Source organism: Onychostoma macrolepis, chromosome 15, assembly GCF_012432095.1.
Source record: "Onychostoma macrolepis isolate SWU-2019 chromosome 15, ASM1243209v1, whole genome shotgun sequence".
In the NCBI taxonomy this organism is placed as follows: Eukaryota; Metazoa; Chordata; class Actinopteri; order Cypriniformes; family Cyprinidae; genus Onychostoma; species Onychostoma macrolepis.
This window is the reverse complement of record NC_081169.1, coordinates 8,088,469-8,107,517: the sequence shown is the minus strand read 5'-3', so window position 1 is coordinate 8,107,517 and position 19,049 is coordinate 8,088,469. Positions and strand designations below refer to the sequence as shown.

General features: G+C 35.7%; 1 protein-coding gene across 1 annotated transcript in view; it reads right to left on the bottom strand.

Annotated features, from left to right (window-relative positions):
* The window catches only part of tenm4 (teneurin transmembrane protein 4), a 231,648-nt gene extending 222,095 nt beyond the window's left edge, over nt 1-9,553 (bottom strand). Inside the window, 1 exon segment of the mRNA XM_058744934.1 lies at nt 9,186-9,553. The gene's annotated coding sequence lies outside the window, so the exon portion shown is untranslated.
* Nucleotides 9,554-19,049: the final 9,496 nt, after the last annotated feature.

Here is a 19,049-nt window from a genome sequence, read left to right as displayed (position 1 = left end):
ACCTGAGCGGAAAAGTATGAGGCGCATTCATGTTTGTGACAGTAAATTAAGCTCCGGCGACAAAAGCTGAAATCCGAGTCTCGTGCAAGAAGATTGCGATTAGCTTCCAGTGACTTATGTGAATCATCACAGAAATTGCTACATGTGTAGCGTGAAATGCGGGACACAATGGATGCACTGTTTCTCTCAGCACAAGAGACGTAACATGAACCTCCATCCTTTCTGGAAAGTGGCTCAAGTGCACATATTAAGGCCCCCTGCTTTTCACACGAAGCCCCCTCTTCCAAAGACCACTTCAGGAGCAGAGGCTGCCTGATAGCACCGATGAGATCCTCCAGCAAGAACAAGGAAAAAATAGCCACTATTGAGAGGCAACATCAGGCAGGCCTTTCAGCGAAGGGAAAATAAATCAATATCATACAAAGATGTTCATTAGGGGTGTCTGCTAAGGCAAGAATCACTTATACTATTGCTCTTATTTAGAGTCAGGGATTGAAATACCCCCTGACCTTAAGAATTAAACTTTGGCACAAGGGTCAATGCCAAACAAGATTGTCCAAAAAGAAGAAAAAGGGGGGGGTGGAATGTTAAAACTCCATAACAAATGTGCCTAGTCCTTGGAAATGTAATCTTTGTATATTTTATATTGTTTTATAATAATAATTCAAAATAATAATAATAATAATAATAATAAAATAATTTTAGGTCACACTTTATATTAGGTGGCCTGAACTACTATGTACTTACAGAAAAAAATAAGTACAATGTACTTATTGTATTGCAAAACACTTTTACTGCTATTGAGGTGGGAGACAGGTTTGGTGGTATGGGTAGGTTTAAGGGTGGGTTTAGGTGTACGAGATGGGTCAACAGAGTAATTATAAATGTAATTACAGAAATTAATTACAGATGTAACTACATATAGGTATTTTTAAAAATATAAGTACAATGTAAAAACATGTATGTACACAATAAGTGCATTGTATCAAATGATTAATTTAAATGTAAGTACATAGTAGTTATGGCCACCTAATATAAAGTGGGACCGAATTTTTGAATTTTCAAGAATTTTACTCATTAATGAGTTTTTAATGAACTTGTCCTTTGTTATTTTCTTTGTTGTATCAGCGTGATTTTGATTTTGTCCCCCCAAAAAATATCAAAAATAATTTAATTCAAGAAAGTTCATCATAATAGATTTGTCAAGCCATTGTATGTATGCATTGTTATGTATTTGAAGACTTCAGATGCAAAAACATTTTTTTTTTTTCTTCATTTAAATGAGAATTTTTTTATCAGGTTCCTATGTTTAGGTTCAGTCATTTCAGTTTAATGACAATGGACACTTTTAAAAATAAGGCATTCAATAACTGACCAATAACTTTTCAGTGTTATTTTCATAGTAAAACATGAAAATAAAAAAATCAGGCAAACTTAGTGTTTTTTTTACATCTGAAATCTACATTTTTAAGATATAGACAGACAGACAGACAGACAGATAGACAGACAGACAGATAGACAGATAGACAGACAGACAGATAGACAGATAGATAGAGAACACTCTATAAACTCAAACTCTAGCAACCGCAGCAGCACTCCGGCAACCACCTACAACGCCAAAGGTTTGAATATGAACAAGCATCCATATTTTCACATTTTCAAGCAGCATCCACATGTAAAATCTACTTCAGTTTTCTCTGCGTCTAAACACCACCACAATGGTGAATCAACACAGGGGGCTGCGACCTCACAGGATTGTGGGAGGCAGATGTTTTGGGCTCCAACACAAAAGGTCCTGGGGTCGAAAAGCAGAGTGTTGACTGTTATCAAAACACAACGGTGCGAAGAGCATTTATCACCTAACTATTCAACCAATTGGCCAACAAAGAAAAACAGTTGGTATTAAACAAATCCATGTGAATCTTTTTCTTCCCTGAGATGAATAATAAGGTCATTTACAGGGCATGAGGTGCATTAGCATTGCTCAAACAAAACAGACAATGCCACAGTATACAAGGATAAATGGAGAAACCTCAAGTCTGACCTCACTCTGGCACAGTACCGCTGCTAATGGCAAATAGCCAGTAATTGATTAATTGCCCAGCGTTCAAAGGCACCATTTCGTTCACATGTCAACTGAAGCAAACCCACCATTTGTTTTACTATTTCAATGTTTCGACTGCTATTTTTCAAAACATCTTCAGCTTTGAACTTACAATGGCGTGGTGATCTGCATTTGTGGGATTTTTCTATGGGTAACAAATAACGTCCCAGAGGAAAATTGTATTGCTCAGAGGTCGCACTTTCAAATCTCATGAGATTTCACTGGAGATTTCAGTTATGTTTCATCTACACACCTTTTTATCACCAAATTCCTTTGGAGTTTTAAAATTCTAGTTTAAATCAATAAGCTAATAATAAACTCCATGTTATGGCCAATATTAAGATTCTACACTATTGTGTATTATAAATGCTGCAATTCAGGCATAACACTTTAATGGACCATATGAAAAATGTATATTTATTGTGAGATTTACTAAAGATTCAATTTAACAGGGTTATTTAATTATCAGTGCTTTGATTAACTTTGGTCACACTTTATTTTCTCACTATTAACTAATGACAACGACTTTTTTAAGATGAGTTTTGCCTCAATAAACCCCTAGTTACTGCTTATTAATAGTTAGTAATGTAGTTTTAAGGGATGTAGAATATGGCCATGCAGAATATTGCTTTATACTGATAAACAGCCAATATGTTTGTAATATGCATGCTAAATAAACTACTAGTTAAGAGTGAGAATTGGTTCCTAAACTAAAGTGTTAGCTTCATTTTAAGTGAGCGTTAGATGATGGTATGATGGTAATCTAAAGGTAGAAATAAGAGAAATAAGCATGCAAAACTAGGGGGAAGGAGTATCAACTGATGGCAATAAATAAAACGTATTGATATTGTGTGATCCCGGGTATGGTAACAATATACTGCATGCACAAAAAAAATAAAAATAAGTCAGTCACAAATGAGACAACTAGTGATATATAGGATAGGTAAAAATCTTTCAAATTAATGAGAGCCGTAGTTTGACAAATTTAAACACAGTTAGAGACATTTTTTGAGATATCATCTAAAGATCTCGAGAAGAAACGTGAGATTACTTAGGTCTGTATATCAGTAGAAACATCTTGAGAAGCTAAAAGCAGAAGCCCCTACATAATCTCATTGCTATCCGGGAGAAACAACTGAGATTTTATTTCCTAGGGGTTTACAAGAAACACTGCCTCCCTCATTTCTCTGAGCAAAAAAAATAAAACCTTCATAAACAGACGCTTCTATGCAAAACCTGGAATTACGGTACATTTTATTTTATTTTTGGCATAAAATAGCTTGGCAGCCACCATCCCTCTTTAAAATTAATGGAGGTAGCATTCTGACACATCTGAATACAGTTAGAGGCATTGTTGAGATATCTTCTGATGATCTCGAGAGGAGTCTGGGCACTTTTTCTCATCTGAGAAAACAAAAACTTAATCCAAAGTCTCCATGTAATCTCACTGCTGTCCAGGAGAAACAATTGAGACTTTCCTTTCTAAAGGTTTTCCAAGAAACACCCGCCTCTCTTGTTTCTCTGGGAAAAAATTAAAACCTTCATAAATGGATGCAAAATATGGAACTGCAGTATACATATTTCCATTTTGGCATAAAATAGCATGGCCATCAGCATCCCATATTGGGGGGAGCATACCTGGTGAAATTGCATGGGAATAGGTGCCCAGACTACGAAGTAGGATCTCTTGAAAGTCATTTGAATGTAAATGTGGCAGCTGTTGTTCCTGATCCCACTTTTAGAATACACAATGTCCAAGCCCACTGGAGTGAAGAAAAAGCTTTTCTTTCCCCCAACTGTGTGAAAAAACAGTCGTCTAGAGAAAAGCTAGAGTCACATTTCATAAAAACACCCAGCTACACTTCACATTTAAAAAGCAATGCCGCAAAGCCCTGACAGCTGCGTAGCCATACCAAGAATGTGTCTCCTTCAATGAGAATTTTCCTAAGATTAACCAAGTTTCACTAAAGAAAACGAGAGCGAGAAAATTCCCTCATTCAGCAACTCGCAGCCCTCATTCAGCAAATCGCGACTGCTCAGTTGACCAGTCACCGTTCAGTGATTCTGGAAAAAAAAATTTTCCCTCTCTCCCAACTTTCAAGTCCAATAAAACGTTGCTATCTCGACAGGCTGCCATTAGCCTTGCGTACGATAAATCACAGCTTGACAGACTGCAGCTTCGACTAAACATAATGCTCCGGGCAAGCAAATACACCCCCTGCACCCTATGCACTCATCGTTGCCATTAATAGCGTTCATGTTGAGAAGGTGAACGGGAAGGCTGCGTTCGTAAAGCCCAGCTAATGCACCAACTGTACCGAGTGACAGTGATTTATACGCCGTCTGAGAGGGACAAAGCAAAGCTCTGATCGCTTGAGCGTACGAAAATTAGCGGATTCCTCCCAAAACAAGCGACCGTGACAATGAGCTTCATTTACAGTAAGATCTACTCTTCCTGTCAGAGCAACACGCCATTTAAACAAATAGAAGTGGGAAACAATGATGTATTGTTTTGATTGAGGTACTGTAAAGTCGCGAGTAAGACCTTTCTGAGCGCTAATTACTGGATGCCACGGAAGCTGTTGGTTGTTTGTATTTGCAGGATTTCAGGAAAAGTGTTATATCAGGCAATTAGCACAATTTTTTTAAAAAGCCACGGTAAGGACTTTTTAAAATGCATGTTTATCTGTTGAAGGGTGTTTTCTCCTTGTTGAACAAGCTGAACATTTTTTGGTCTTTTGTTAACTGAAATCCATACTATTTCAACTAGAGTTTCAATTGAAATACATGTTATGTTCAACCAATATGACAAAAAAAAAAAAAAAAAATATTTGCATTTCTAAAGATTTGCTCCTCTTGTATTTCTATTATTTCATATTTCTTATGATAATTTTTTTTTTTTTTTTTTTTTTTTACAAATTGTGCTTTTCTTCATATTTGGCAACTTTCACAATTTTTTGCATTTTTCTCGCCAAATTGACACATTATACTTTGAATGTTTTGTATTTTTAAGTATAAAATTGCAAACATGTTGCTGAAACCCAAACTAACGGTTTAAAAGTTATACAAAGAAAGCATTTTTTGTCAAATTAGGCATCTTTAATAAAGATTGCACATTCTTTTTTTTTTTTTTTTTTTTGCTTCTTTTCTTGCTTAAGTGTAAGAGTAAACATTTAGACTTTTGTCAAATAATATCCATACTTCATGTACTGTACCAGTATTTGACCTGAACTGTCTTGTACTGCTATTGCATTATCCTCTCTGTCTGCAAGCAAAGACAAGCCTTTAAAATAACATGGTATCCCATTCACAAATGAAACATTTAATTTAGAGCTTCCGAGATTTTACCTTGCCAAGAAATCAAGTAGAAGATAAATGACTCATTTATTTTTCAACAAACTGGCTTGCAAACTGACAAGTGGCCATTAGGACAAATTGGCGTTTATGATTTAGGTGTAGCCATTGCTTTTAATCTTGATATATAACAGGGGTGGTGGTATTTACAGCACTATAAACTGACACACAATAAAACCCTAATTGCATTAGCAGTCAGTGAGGGTCACACAACTTTCACATTGATCTCAAATGGAGTGAACACACAGTAGGTCACAACGATAATACAGTTCATTGAACCGATGTACGTTTGTTCATAACCACCCCCATGCACCACAAAAAATATTTCCTTATTTTCATTACTACACAGCAATGTACTTAGCTATAGCTTATAGGAACACTACTAGACTGTGTTGTCGAAAGGATTTGGCGGAGAATATCCGAGTTCTGATTACGTTCTTCATAATCTCCGCTTTCTGTTTCTAAAGAACTAATGCCATGATGTCAAAAGCAAATGTGTCTAAGTTGATACTTCATGAGTGAAAATTGTTTAAAAGTAAATCATACCAGTTTTTTTTTTTTTTTCCAGTGTACACAACATTTTTAACCCATACAGTAGGACAATGACTGTGTAACTTCATGCTTGCATTACCAAAAAGAATTGCAAAAGTAATGACTAGTTTTCAACAACACACTCTTATGACAATTCATTCACATTTAACATTTTGGTGAATTGGTGACGAATTCATACACACTTTATCATATAACTCTCATTCATGCAATCTGTTTTTCGTACAATCTGCTTACAGCCCACCGAGGGTTAGGTTTAGGGATGGACCATAATGCCACAGTTTTGTTTTTCTTTTCTTTTCCTTCCAAAAAAAAAAAAAAATTACATTTTCATACAAAATCGCCAACTTGTAAAACAGTTTTCTCCTGAGATATGGGCTGCGTTTTCCGAAATAAATACATCGTAGATCCATTGAAACTAATATAGCTACGATCAACTTAGGCTTACGATGCTTTTGGGAAACACAGCCCAAGTTGGTTTTCAAACAGTTTTCCAAAAAAAAAAAATCACACCTTTTCCGCCATTGGTTGGGCAATCTGATAGCCACGCCCCAAACTCACACAATTGGTTGAGCTGAGATCGTTTTCCTAGGCTGGCTCAAACAAACAGAGCAATGTTTTGATAGCTCCACAGCATTTACAAAAGAGATCATGATGTATTTACAGTATTTACAGGGGGGAAGGAACCTACAAATAGTTTATTTATTTAGTTGCCTCTGCATTCAATTAAAATTACACATAACCTTTAAAAGTGTGGTGTTGGGTTTAAGACAAACTGAAGAACTGCAAGAACAGTCTCAAGTAGGCAAATGGCCAAAAAGCAATCCGACGTTTCTTTCTCACTCTGGGTGTATCAGATTATGTTTCTGAGCAGTGGTTGAGCAGGAAAAATGCCTCACTGCACAAGAGTCTTGTGAAGACAGTGATCAGATGTTTGTAGCACTGCAGGGATAAAGAGGCTTGGCAGGGGTGCAATTCTGGGGCTCCTTAATAAGAGGAAGGTGCAATGAGCAACACTTCACACACTGTGTGTCCACCTTCCATCGATGTCTACACTCTTTCACAATAGGTCAGCTATGAAGGCTTATTACATGAGAGACTCCGCATCTTGACTGGAAGAGTCACTGGGGAGCTCAAGCAATTCATTGGTTTGTTTCCATCATTGTTTCGTCTCATTGCGGTTCCTCAGATGGCTTCAAACAAGTCAGTAGTTTATGAAACCAAACCAAACCCACAGAAAAGAGCTTGGAACATTAGAAAACGGGCATTTTGATAAATCCATCAGCAAAAGTAAAAAAAAAAAAAAAATTATATATATATATATATATATATATAAATTATGTCATTTTAAATGGCATCACAAACAGCATCAAAAGTCTACATTCAAGTTCATTTTCATGAAGATTACTCAAGAAGTAAAGGAACACTGCATAATGTAAAAAAGAAAATGATTAGAAGAAGATAAAAGAGAAAAGAAATTAGCCTGATGTTTTTCTTCATTCTCTTTGTAAGGGCAAACAAAGGGAGAATTGCCTGGGCTTTTCTTTTCATAGAAATCGCTTGTGTGGTGACCAGGGTCCTCATCAACTTGGACCATGACAACGGGAGAATACAGGGCCGTCCTCAAAAGGTCAAACCAATGGGGACCCACCAACTTCAGACTCATTTAGTCCCGCTCACAGCACAAAACAGAGCTTGGGGTCTCTCGAATTTAACCCCATGAAGCTTGTTATCCTCAGGCTTAAACACTTGCAAAATTTCACATTCATTAATATCTAACTTTTTATGCATCTGAAGATGATTAAATTTGGTTACTTATCTTTGCATTTTTCCAAGTACAGCGGCCCTAAAAAGAATCTTGAACTCTTAGAGTTCACTTAAAAATTACCCAAAGTATCAAACCAACAGAATCTGTGAACTTCATTTTCTGAATAATTGGGCAATTTCACCAAATGGCTCCTTGGTCATTTTAGTGAATGTGTGAAGTCCGTTCTGCTCAAGTTCACACAGGTGTTCTAGCAGAGTAACCACAGGTCTAGTTCATCACATTCACTATGAACATGTTCCACTAACGCTTGACAACCATAAAGTGTCCAGATACTTCAAGATATCATTAGTTTATCATTTAAAACCCAACCAATTTCTTTTGTTAGATGTTTAACTTGAAAATGTGCTATATTTCCTCATAAAAAAACATAATTTAGTTTGATATTTGAAGTGTGTCCCAAGAGATTTTGTGTATCGTTTTATGTATACTGTGCAAGACGAAACATCTCCTCTATCAATCTACTATCAATTTTTCAACAGCCCTTCTGTTATGTTGAAAATACTAGGCTGTGCATGCGCCTGTGTGCTACTGAATAAAAAACAGATTTAACATCTCAAAGCATTTTATTCTCTCCTTCTCCATGCTTGCTTATCCCTCAAGCAGAATTAATACAAAAATGACAATTACAAAAATATATATATATATATTTTTTTAAGCGCCACTGTTAAAGTGCAGCTTCATTAGTACTGTCAGTGCATGCACATTTAGTCAATATTTGCCGTTTTTTCCCCTAAGATACAACAGCAATAGCCATGATCTCCCCTCACAACGAACCCTCAGACCCCAAATAGGGGGGTGTTAGAGAGTAGGAGTAAAACTGGAGCTACAAATGCCCATTTGCTTCAGAGGATCAATCTGGAAACGCAGTACCCCACTGCCAGAAGCACACCGGCAACAATCCTACCCTAGAAATCCGAACACTACCTTCTCTATATCTGTAAACTATAGCCATCCATCCAGATTACACCCTAAGTGAATGATACAGGAGGGAAACATGCAGCAGTAAGCAGGTACACCCTCGGCCCCTTAATATGGGATGGATGTTGAGTCCAAATGCTGGAAAATGCCCAAAATGTCCCAGTCACTGAGAACAAACTTCTATTTAAAAGGTTAGACTGAGTGTTTAAAAAGATAAGAATCATTCATCCTTGGCAATAATTAATGGTTTTACATGGTAAGAGAGTGCAGCCAAGCCCTCTTTACTTTGCACTGCCCTTCCATGCTGCAAGTTTACAAGCTGCTCCATAATAAATAACAGAGGCGGCTGTGCGTAATAGTATCAAGCATCAAACCAAACGCTCCAGCTGTTTCTGCAACAACACGCACTTTTCTCGAGAACATGCATCTCACCATTGCTGAAGAAGAAGGCGTCTATCCAGCGTCTACCAGGTTGCGATCGCTTTTCCGGAAGGTGTTATGCTCTTAATATCGGTGTCTCATCATCATGATCTCCCGTTAGGAAAATGAATAGGAGGAAAAACGTCCAGGGCGCCGCATAGAGAGAGAAAGAGAGAGCGCGCAGGAGAGAGAGCAGTGCGCATGAATAAGACGAGCCGTGTGTTTTACTGCGGAGAGCTGGAGGGCGAATAGCGTCCGTGTGCTGTAGTGCTGAGTCCGTGAGCGCTTGCAGTGGAAAGCAGTGCAGCAGGCTGGAGGCTGGAGGGAATGCCGAGGAATGACAAGCGGCTTCCACCATCCACAGTCGGCTCGTACCATGTGTTCAGACTGGAGAGGGGGGTGTGCGCGTGAACGCGAGCGCTTTTTCTACGCGGGCTGCTAGTATAGCTACACTGGAAACGTGTTAGTAAAACATGCAAAAATACTACAATAAAAACGGTGTTTAATTAAATGCAAGCTGCCTTACCTTGTACGATAAATATGAAACTGTATTTTAAAAATACTTCTTGTAATGTTACTGTAAAACATTAGAATTACATCGAATGAATTTGCTTACAATTTACGAAGAAAAAATACGAAAATTATAATTAATAAAGCAGTGTATATCTACAGTAAAATATTCTTAACAATGTTTTAGTAAATAAAAACCTTGTACGGCCTTACAGTTTATAAAAATGGCAGGTTCACGAAATCTGCATAAATAATAAGCAATTTTCCGATATCCGAAAAAAACGTAGCCTTTTTATTTTATTTATTTATTTATTTATTTATTTATTTATTTTTTATTTTTTATTTTTTTTTTTTTTTTTTTTTTTTGCAAAACACAAAGTGTTTTATTTTACATTTTAGGCTGTTTAGTTTGTGTTTATGGCATTCGAATAGTGTAATGGTGTGTTTGTTTTGTGTTTTGTGTTTTGTGTTTTGTGCTTTGACCAGAGACAGGCAGTAGTGAAGTATTTTTACTCTGCGGTAAAAGTAGCTACTTTTCAAGTGTCAGTACTTTATCAGTTTTTCTTTAGAACACTTTACTTCACTACATTCCAAAGTATAATATTGTACTTTTTACTGCACTATACGTTTCATGTTAAAATATAATTTAATACTCAATTACATTAGAAATCTATTACTTACATTCAAAAATTTACTTGAGTACAAGAAAGTACTACATTTTTAATGTTCTTAAGTATTAAAGGTAAAAAAAAATAAAAACATTATGAAATGCAGTGCAGTAAAATGTATGACATTATTCTTTGGAATGTAGTGAAGTAAAGTTTTCCAAAGTAAAACACTGATAAACTACAGATACTTTTTAAATGTACCTTTTTTTTTTTTTTAAATACTCCACTACTGTCCAGCTCTGGGTTTGACTTTGTTTTTTATTTGTTCGAGTTGCTTTGAGGACTTCCATTATACCGTGCCACTTGTTATTCTAATGGTCTATCAAACATTAAAACAGACTGGTGCATTAAAAATGTTTCTAGCTCTCAGCAAATATTGCTCATTTGAATAATCAGATTTTACTAAAATGTTATCTTTTATACTTTGCTTAATTTGAAGATATATTTATGACATATTAAGACATTAAACGTGGGTACTGCCAGCTAATGTTCCTTAGTTAAAATTCAATTTGAAAAATACTTAAAAAAGTGGCTTGCAAAACTTAACTTTAAATTAACAATTCAAAGTGCATCATATAATTTAATGATCAGTTATTAAGCCACATATTTCTTTTTTCTTTTCTTTTTTTTTATAATTATTTTATTTTATTACTGTGACCATTTTTTATTTTTTCTCTGAATTTAAAAGAAATATAGCACTTGTTTAACACGATAATTATGTGAAAGCATTAAAATCACAATGGCACACATGCAGGCTAGAATATATTAAAACTATATAATGAAGTTAAATTTTTACTGAAAAGTTGTGTTATCAGGACAAGAGAGTTCATAAATATCAGGTCAGGGCAAGTTGTCACATATGGTATATTACAAATTTATAAAGTTTATTAATTACAATATCTGTTGGCCAAAACAATAGTTGATTGTTAGATTTTTATGTTGTTTACAAAAATAAAATAAAAATGTTTTACACTTTACTTTTTGCTGGAAAGTCTGTTTAATGGCAGGTACCATTATAACTTACCCCATATATGTGACTATAATCACTATTTGGCCATTGTTTGGCTATCATGTGTTCAGTGAACTGTATATTTTTGTCTGGGCAATAACAGTGTAACTGTTTCAATATATATGCTTTTTTTTCTTTATGGTTTGTATCTCTACAGAAATTGACTCTCAAAAATATACTCACCTTTGAGATATATTAAGCGGAGTAAAATGTGTGACAACTAGCCCCAGACTCATCTGTATATCTATTAGTGGACAGTTTGTTTAGAAGCAACAACAAAACTACTGTTAAACATATACAGGAGAAGAAAATAAAACAATTAAATCAATTTATAACATTTTCACTTATTGTATATAGCCCATGGTTCAAATAAATCAGGGACTAATCAAACAGAAGTAATACTTGAACGATAACTATAGTGCTACTTTAGAAACACAGTAGAATCACACAGTATTTGATCGATATATAAATATATTTGAAATTCTGTAAATATTCCATATCAGTAATACTGTTTGTCTAATTGTTTACCTTTAATCGCATACAAGTGAGTTAGTAAAGGAAATCTCATAATGTTTTTGCAACAACCACCTGAAGCCAGAAATTTGTAGGTTAATATAGGACGCAACCTTTGTGTTTTTCTGTTTTACTTCCTTTGTTTGGCCCCGCACGTTTAAGTAAGTCTTGCCCTCAAATCCGAAACTATATGAAGACTCTTCTTTTCCACCTTGCTTTTCTGCAAGGTTAAAAAGAATGGTCAAGGGTCCCTATCCCTCCAAGTATGTTTGGTTACCCGGAGAACAAGAGAGAGGCCAGGAGGTGGTATGTGTGGGGTTCAATTCACTTCATTATCCTCTGAAAGCTAATCTCAGGCAAGCTTAGGGCTTCTTACCGCTCCCTGACTGTGAATGGGTGAGTGAAAAGTTAAATATTCTTTCACATGTAAAACTGCCGGACCAAGTTGGGATTGTGAACGTGTCAGTGTGGGATTTGGAGACCCTTGGTTGACATAGGCAACAGGAAAACGGGGCTAACCTCATTATCAGAGGGTCCATATGGGTCTTTATTTATGGGGGCCCTTACTATATTTGACCCTGGACCCCAAAACCAGTCACAAGTTGCACGGGTATTTTTGTAGCAATAGCCATTGTATGGGTCAAAATGATTTTTCTTTTATGCCAAAAATCATTAGGATATTAAGTAAAGATCATGTTCCATGAAGAATTTCCTACCGTAAATATATCAAAACTTAATTTTTGATTAGTAATATGCATTGCTAAGAACTTCATTTGGAAAACTTTTAAGGTGATTTTCTCAATATTTGGATTTTTTTGCACTCTCAGATTCCAGATTCTCAAATAGTTGCATCTCAGCCAAATATTGCCCTATCCTAACAAACCATACATCAATGGAAAGCTTATTTATCCTGCCTTCATATGATGTATAAATCTCGATTTCAAAAAATGTACCCTTATGACTGGTTTTGTGCTCCAGGGACACATATGTGCTTTAATATAGTCAGGTAGAGTGAAGTGAGTGGCAACATGGAACTCAAAGATTCAGAGTAGGCTATGCTTAGATCTACAAGTTATAATATATGAATTGCATGGCCAGTTTGGACTAAATGTGAGATTATGGAAATACAAACTCATCCCACATAATGGCATGTGCCACAAAATATTGTATGATTACATGAAAGGCCCTCTGAAATGAATGAATATAGACAAGATTCATTGTCCTATATTTTAAAGGGGTCATATTGTGCCTGTTAAAAACTTTTTTGGAGATCCATTTATCAGTTTATATATGTATTTTAAGGGAGTCCCTTCATTTTAGAATATATGCCATTGAATCCTCAGCACCATGGCAAAAATAAAAAATAAAAGCAGTCTGTATTAAATATTATACCCTTTCCTCAGACTGTGATGATGCATTTTCATAGTTATTAACATTGTAAATCTATCAAAGATTTAATATTTATTCATTTATTCATTTTACAAATGTAATGTACATTTAAAACACTATATTTTTATTATCTTAGCATTAAATTACAGAAAACCAATTAATGCTGCTGCATGTTAGTTTCTAATACAACTGCTGAGTAACGGTAAACATGACATCTTTCTCTCTTCTGACCAGTGTAATTAATCTTTTGATATGTTTTCCCTCCTTTGGGAACGCCTATTGTATTTGCCTCCTTTATAACCACAGTTTTACTACAAATCCGACTTACAAACAAATGTGGTTTATATTATTGAAACAAAAGCATACAGCAGCTGTAGCCTGATTCCTGAACTCACACAAGTCAGTTCATTTTAGTGAAACAAAAACAATGCTACCAGTGAAGACTGAAATGAATGACTCTATTAGCTGGTTCTTTTAAAGAAGAGTTCAAAAATATGAGTTATTGATTTTAATCAAGTCACTGAAACACTGCTCTGTATAATTTACAGCATTAGCAGAAAGAAATGTTCTTTTATATGTAAGCAAAATTAACAGAGTGCTGCAGGGATGATGTGTTTTTGTGGGCCAAAACCCAGAAACGAGTTAGCCTTTATCACTTCTTGTTCCATTAAATGTGGCTATCACAAGCTCAAGATATTTTCATATTTCATGCTATGACATAAAATACATTGATAATACCTCCAGGCTCCTTGTGTGTTTTTTAAAGCTTTTACTTGTCTTTAAAAAGCCGTAAACTTTTGTTGGTTGTAGAGCTTAAATTTCTGCAATAATCCAAAAGCCAATAGAAAATCCTATTGGGCTTTTGTAGGGAACCAGGGTAATGCTAACTTCCAGGTCGGCCTCTGAAAATACATCATCTCTGCAGCACTCTTAATACAAAATATGCCCAAATGAATTGGAATCGTATCCAACTGACAGCTTGTCTAATCGAAACAGGAAATCTAGACTAACAATTACAGGTTTTTCTCATGTTATCTCACAAAGAGCGAGAAAAATGTTATTCCTTGCGATTTAGTTGCAGTTAAAATGTAATAATGACAGCTAGTTTCTTGCAAACTCAAAATCCAGTCTAGCCGGAGAGTCTTTGGTTAAACATATGAGTACAAAAAGAGAGCAAGCTTAAACAATTGGAATGTTCCACTCTCAAATCTCCTGTCATCAAGTCTTACCTTCACCTGGATCAGCGAGGGCCTGAAGGTACCATCAGCGGCGCAGCTCTGGCTTCTCTCCAAGCATGAAAGCCCAAAGGACACCGAGGCTACAGCAGATTACCAGGTCATTGCAAAGCGCTGCCCTTCAGGCACAGGACACCCTACTGAGGACAGCATCAGTGCTAGTGTGCTGCTGCACTGTGTTTGCAGAGTTTCAGCAAAGTAAGGCAAAAAAACAATCATTATTCCAGCCAGCTACTCACCAGTATCAGTGCGGCACACTTATCAAAAGAAGATGCTGTCCTTTTCGCTGTCGTTTTTAGTTTGTTGTTCTTTGTTTTTTTTTTCACTGTAAAATAACAGTGGACTGTAATTTGGATGATGTCCAGTGTTATTTTAGTATATATATATATATATATATATATATATACAAACATAGTTTTTGTTAATATTTTGAATTACTATTTATTTTCATATTTTGCTATTTTAATTGTAGTCAAGTTTAAAAAATATTATTATTATTTTTAGCATTTTCTTTTCTTAAGTTGTTTTTTTTTCAGTTAATATTTATTTTATTATAGTTATTATATTTACCTAAAAACTAAAAACATTTTTATTATTTGAAATAAAAATCCAAAATGATAACTGAATTAAAAGAAAATACCAAAAAAAAAGTTAAGGTAACATTTCTCATTTCAATTTAGTATAACTGTAAAAAAATCGGAAAATGTCTTTTTGTTTGTTTGTATGTTTATGGTTTTAATTGTAGTTAAAGGAATAGTTCACTCACCAATGAAAATCAAACGCCATTTACACCAAAAACAGCCCTAAACAGTTATAAACAAATATGTGGGTGGATTTTTTATTTATTTATTTATTTTTATGTGAGAGGACAGGGGATGGACTTTTTCACTGGAGTAATCAACATTTTGACCAGAAGCATCCATTTGGTTAAAATGCCTTGATGGAATTATTCTTACACATATGCAGCTTTTTGCTTCACAAGATGTTAATTGATGGACTGGAGTTGTGTTGATAAGTTGTGGATTATTGCGATGTTTTTATCAGCTGCTTGGACTCTCATTCTGATGGCACCCATTCACTGCAGAGGATCCATTGGTCAGCAAGTGATGAAAGCTTTATAAATGTATCCAAATATCTTCTGATGAAGAAACAAATTACTATCTACTTTAAAGGGGTCATATGATGTGATTTTAAGTTTTCCTTTCTCTTTGGAGTGTTACAAGCTGATTGTTCATAGATAAGATCCTTGAAGTTGCAAAGACTTAAGTCTCAAAACCAAACAGATATTCTTTATCAAAGTTAAGACTCTGCCACGCCCCCCTAAAACGGCTCATTCAAACACGCCCCACATGTCTACGTCACGGTGTGGAAATATTTGCGTAATGCCGCCCAAATGTTCATGCGAGGAAAGAAGGCCTGGTTTCCGTAACCGCAGTAGTGTTGATGCAGCCATGTCAGCTAACGCCGTGTGTTTCTAGGCGAAAGCAAAAGCACTTTATTTGGCCTTCCAAAAGTAGATGCATTTTGGAATCATTAAGATTACTTACAACAGAACACCAACGCATTTTATGGACAACCGTTTCGTGAACCTAGAGAGGAGGTCATTCTGACTTTGCTATGACAATCTGGTGCTTCTGAATCAGTGACTGTATGTTTTGTTATTAGTTTAAGTATTTGCTATTGACTGTTCAAATGCGGAGTTTTGTGCGTCGTGTGTGTGTGTGCACGCGCGTGTGTGTGTGAAAGACAGCCAGGGTCACATCCATCTCGATATGACTGGATATGCTCGGTCATGATTGAATGTGATTGGCTCATGCAGCAATGAATCCCGCCTCTTGTTTTCGTGCGAGCTCTCGGCCTGAACAGTAGTGATGGGAGAAACAAAGCTTTTTGAAGCATTGAATCAATTGAACCAATTGCTTCGAAAAAAGATTCGATGTTTCGAAGCACTTGAAACAGCACATGCTGGCGACACCTGCTGGTGAAAACGTTGTAAAAGCATCAAGAACTCAGACCAAACTTACAAAACAGTCGATAATTAAATCTACTTACTAATTGTAAATTCTTGAAAAGATGTAATTATTCATTGTTATCATTGTGTAATGTAGAAGAATGCAGATGTGCAAGAAAAAATTATCTCTGCTTTTATTATTTCCATACAGTGTATGCCATTTATGCCGTAAACAATGTATCATGTTAAGTATGTTAAAGATACTTAAATATTTTCAAACATACATGTTTACCTTCCTCAGTATTGTTGCACTGTAAGAATAGTGGTTTAAGCAACGGAAGTGTGTACAGTGCATTGTGTTGCACACTTCTTGCACACAGCAGGCATTCAAGAAAAAAAGTGATAGAAAAAGTAATGGGGGCCTGTGCCCCAGTAGAGCTTTAGGTCTAGCAACGCCCCTGGTCACATCACAGTGGAGTCAGCTGTCTTAATCGCGGCTTGTGTGCAAACACATATGAGCTTCATCACTGTGTCTGTCACGCGATTCTGTTCCCCTTTCGGGCTTGAACTGATGGTAAAACTAAGGACATTATTAACTGTTCGGCCAATCACAATGCACTGGGTCAGTTGGCCAATCAGAGCAGACTGCGCTTGTGTTTTTTTTTTTTTCTCAAGATTTGCATACAGAATAGCAAGCAAAATAATTAGGTTGCAGAGAAAATAAACATTTATATATCGCTTCTCAAAACTGAAAAACCCAAACAAAACATCCCTAAAATAAAGCTCAAAGTCTTCATATATATATATAGTCTACAATGAACTGAAAAATGTCTTGCCACAGTTTTCTTGTATGATCACAATGCCAAAAAAGATGCAAGATAGACTCCGGTTGTGAATCACAAAAGGTACAGGAAGGGTACAAACCTTTTTCCACAAAATTTTATCCACTAAACTATTCCATTTTGCAACAACATGAGAAGTAGATACAGAATTGTTAAGAAAAAGAGAACGAATTACTGTGTTATTTTTTTATGCAGATTTAAAACATATTCTACCTACATATGTTGTCAGTTGGGTCTGGAAGTGGAGTTTCAGAATTTGTCAAGAAACGATTTCAGCCCTTAAATAACATAATGACACAGTTAGGAATAGTGCCAAATACAATAGCAAACTGTTTTGGAGTAACAGGAATATTATAGCTAGAAATAAATTCTTGATATGTAAATAAGTAACCATCTTGATTAAATAATTGACTAACCCGATTGATCCCATTCTTAAACCAATTTTCAAAAAAATAAAGACTTATATTTAAAACAAATATTCTTATTATTCAAGATAAAGTAATTGGTTGGAGAAAAATTGTGTTTGAAAAGCATAGACCAAGCTAACAGCGCTTGTTTGTGGAAATGAGAGAGAGCAACAGGGATTCTTTCAATACTATAGTCACATAACAATAGAAAATTCAAACCACCTAATTGAGAGAAAATATATTCCGGTATAATATTCCAGACACTGGATGGATTTTTCAAGTAATTTCTCAACCGGTTGATTTTAAAAGTATTATTCAAGGTTGCAAAATCAACAAAGTTAAGACCACCATTCCTGTCTTATTTTCCCATACAAAATTACATAGCAGTTGATCAATCTTTTTACACATTACTCTATCAAGGTTTAAAGAGATAGCTGCATATGTCAGACAAGAGACGCCTTCTGCCTCGGAGAGAAGAATCCTTCCTTTTAAAGATAAATCTCTCTGAAGCCACTGATTAAATTTTCTTTTGGTTTTCTCTGTGATAGGCAAGAAATTTAAATCACAACTAAATTTTGGATTTTTGGAAATTATGATTCCAAGGTAAGTTATTGTCTCTTTTACTTGGATATTACATATACTGGAAACAGTGAGTTGCTTAATTGGCATTAATTCACATTTGAGTACATTGAGAAGCCCAGAAGCACTGGAAAACAAGCAGAGAGTGCTTGTCATAAGGAGGGACTTTGTAGAAAATGATGCGTTTTTTGAACATTAAAGGGGTGGTTTGCTGTTTTTTTTCTAGGCTTGATTGTGTTTATGGGGTGCAGTCTAACATGTGTTCATGCTTCGTTTTTTAAAAAACGCATTATTTTTCATATAATTTACCTTTATTCCACACTGCTCTGTCCCTTCTCTGACAAACACCTCGATTATTTCCTGTTTTTATGAAGCCCCTCCCTCAGAAACACGTGATGGGCTCTGATTGGTTAGCTGGCTCAGTGTGTTGTGATTCACTAAACTGCCGAGCATGCGTCTAAATGTCCCGCCCCTCAGCTCAGCGGCATGTGCTCCGGTTGTATTGTAAACAATGGGGTTGTCTATATTGCTTATCAGTTTGAGCCCGATTGAGACGCAGAGGATATTATTGAAGAGGATCGCGCAGAACCTGTGCAAGCACGGCTCTTAATGGTATGTTTGTTTGTTTGTTTGTTGTCTCATACTTTTAGATATGCTGTTATTATGCTACTGCTTATGTTAGCTTTTAATATACAGTTTTATTCTGATTAAAGCTTTAATACAGTATGGCAACCGCATACACGTCCATGTATAACGCTTCTCATTGCTATGTG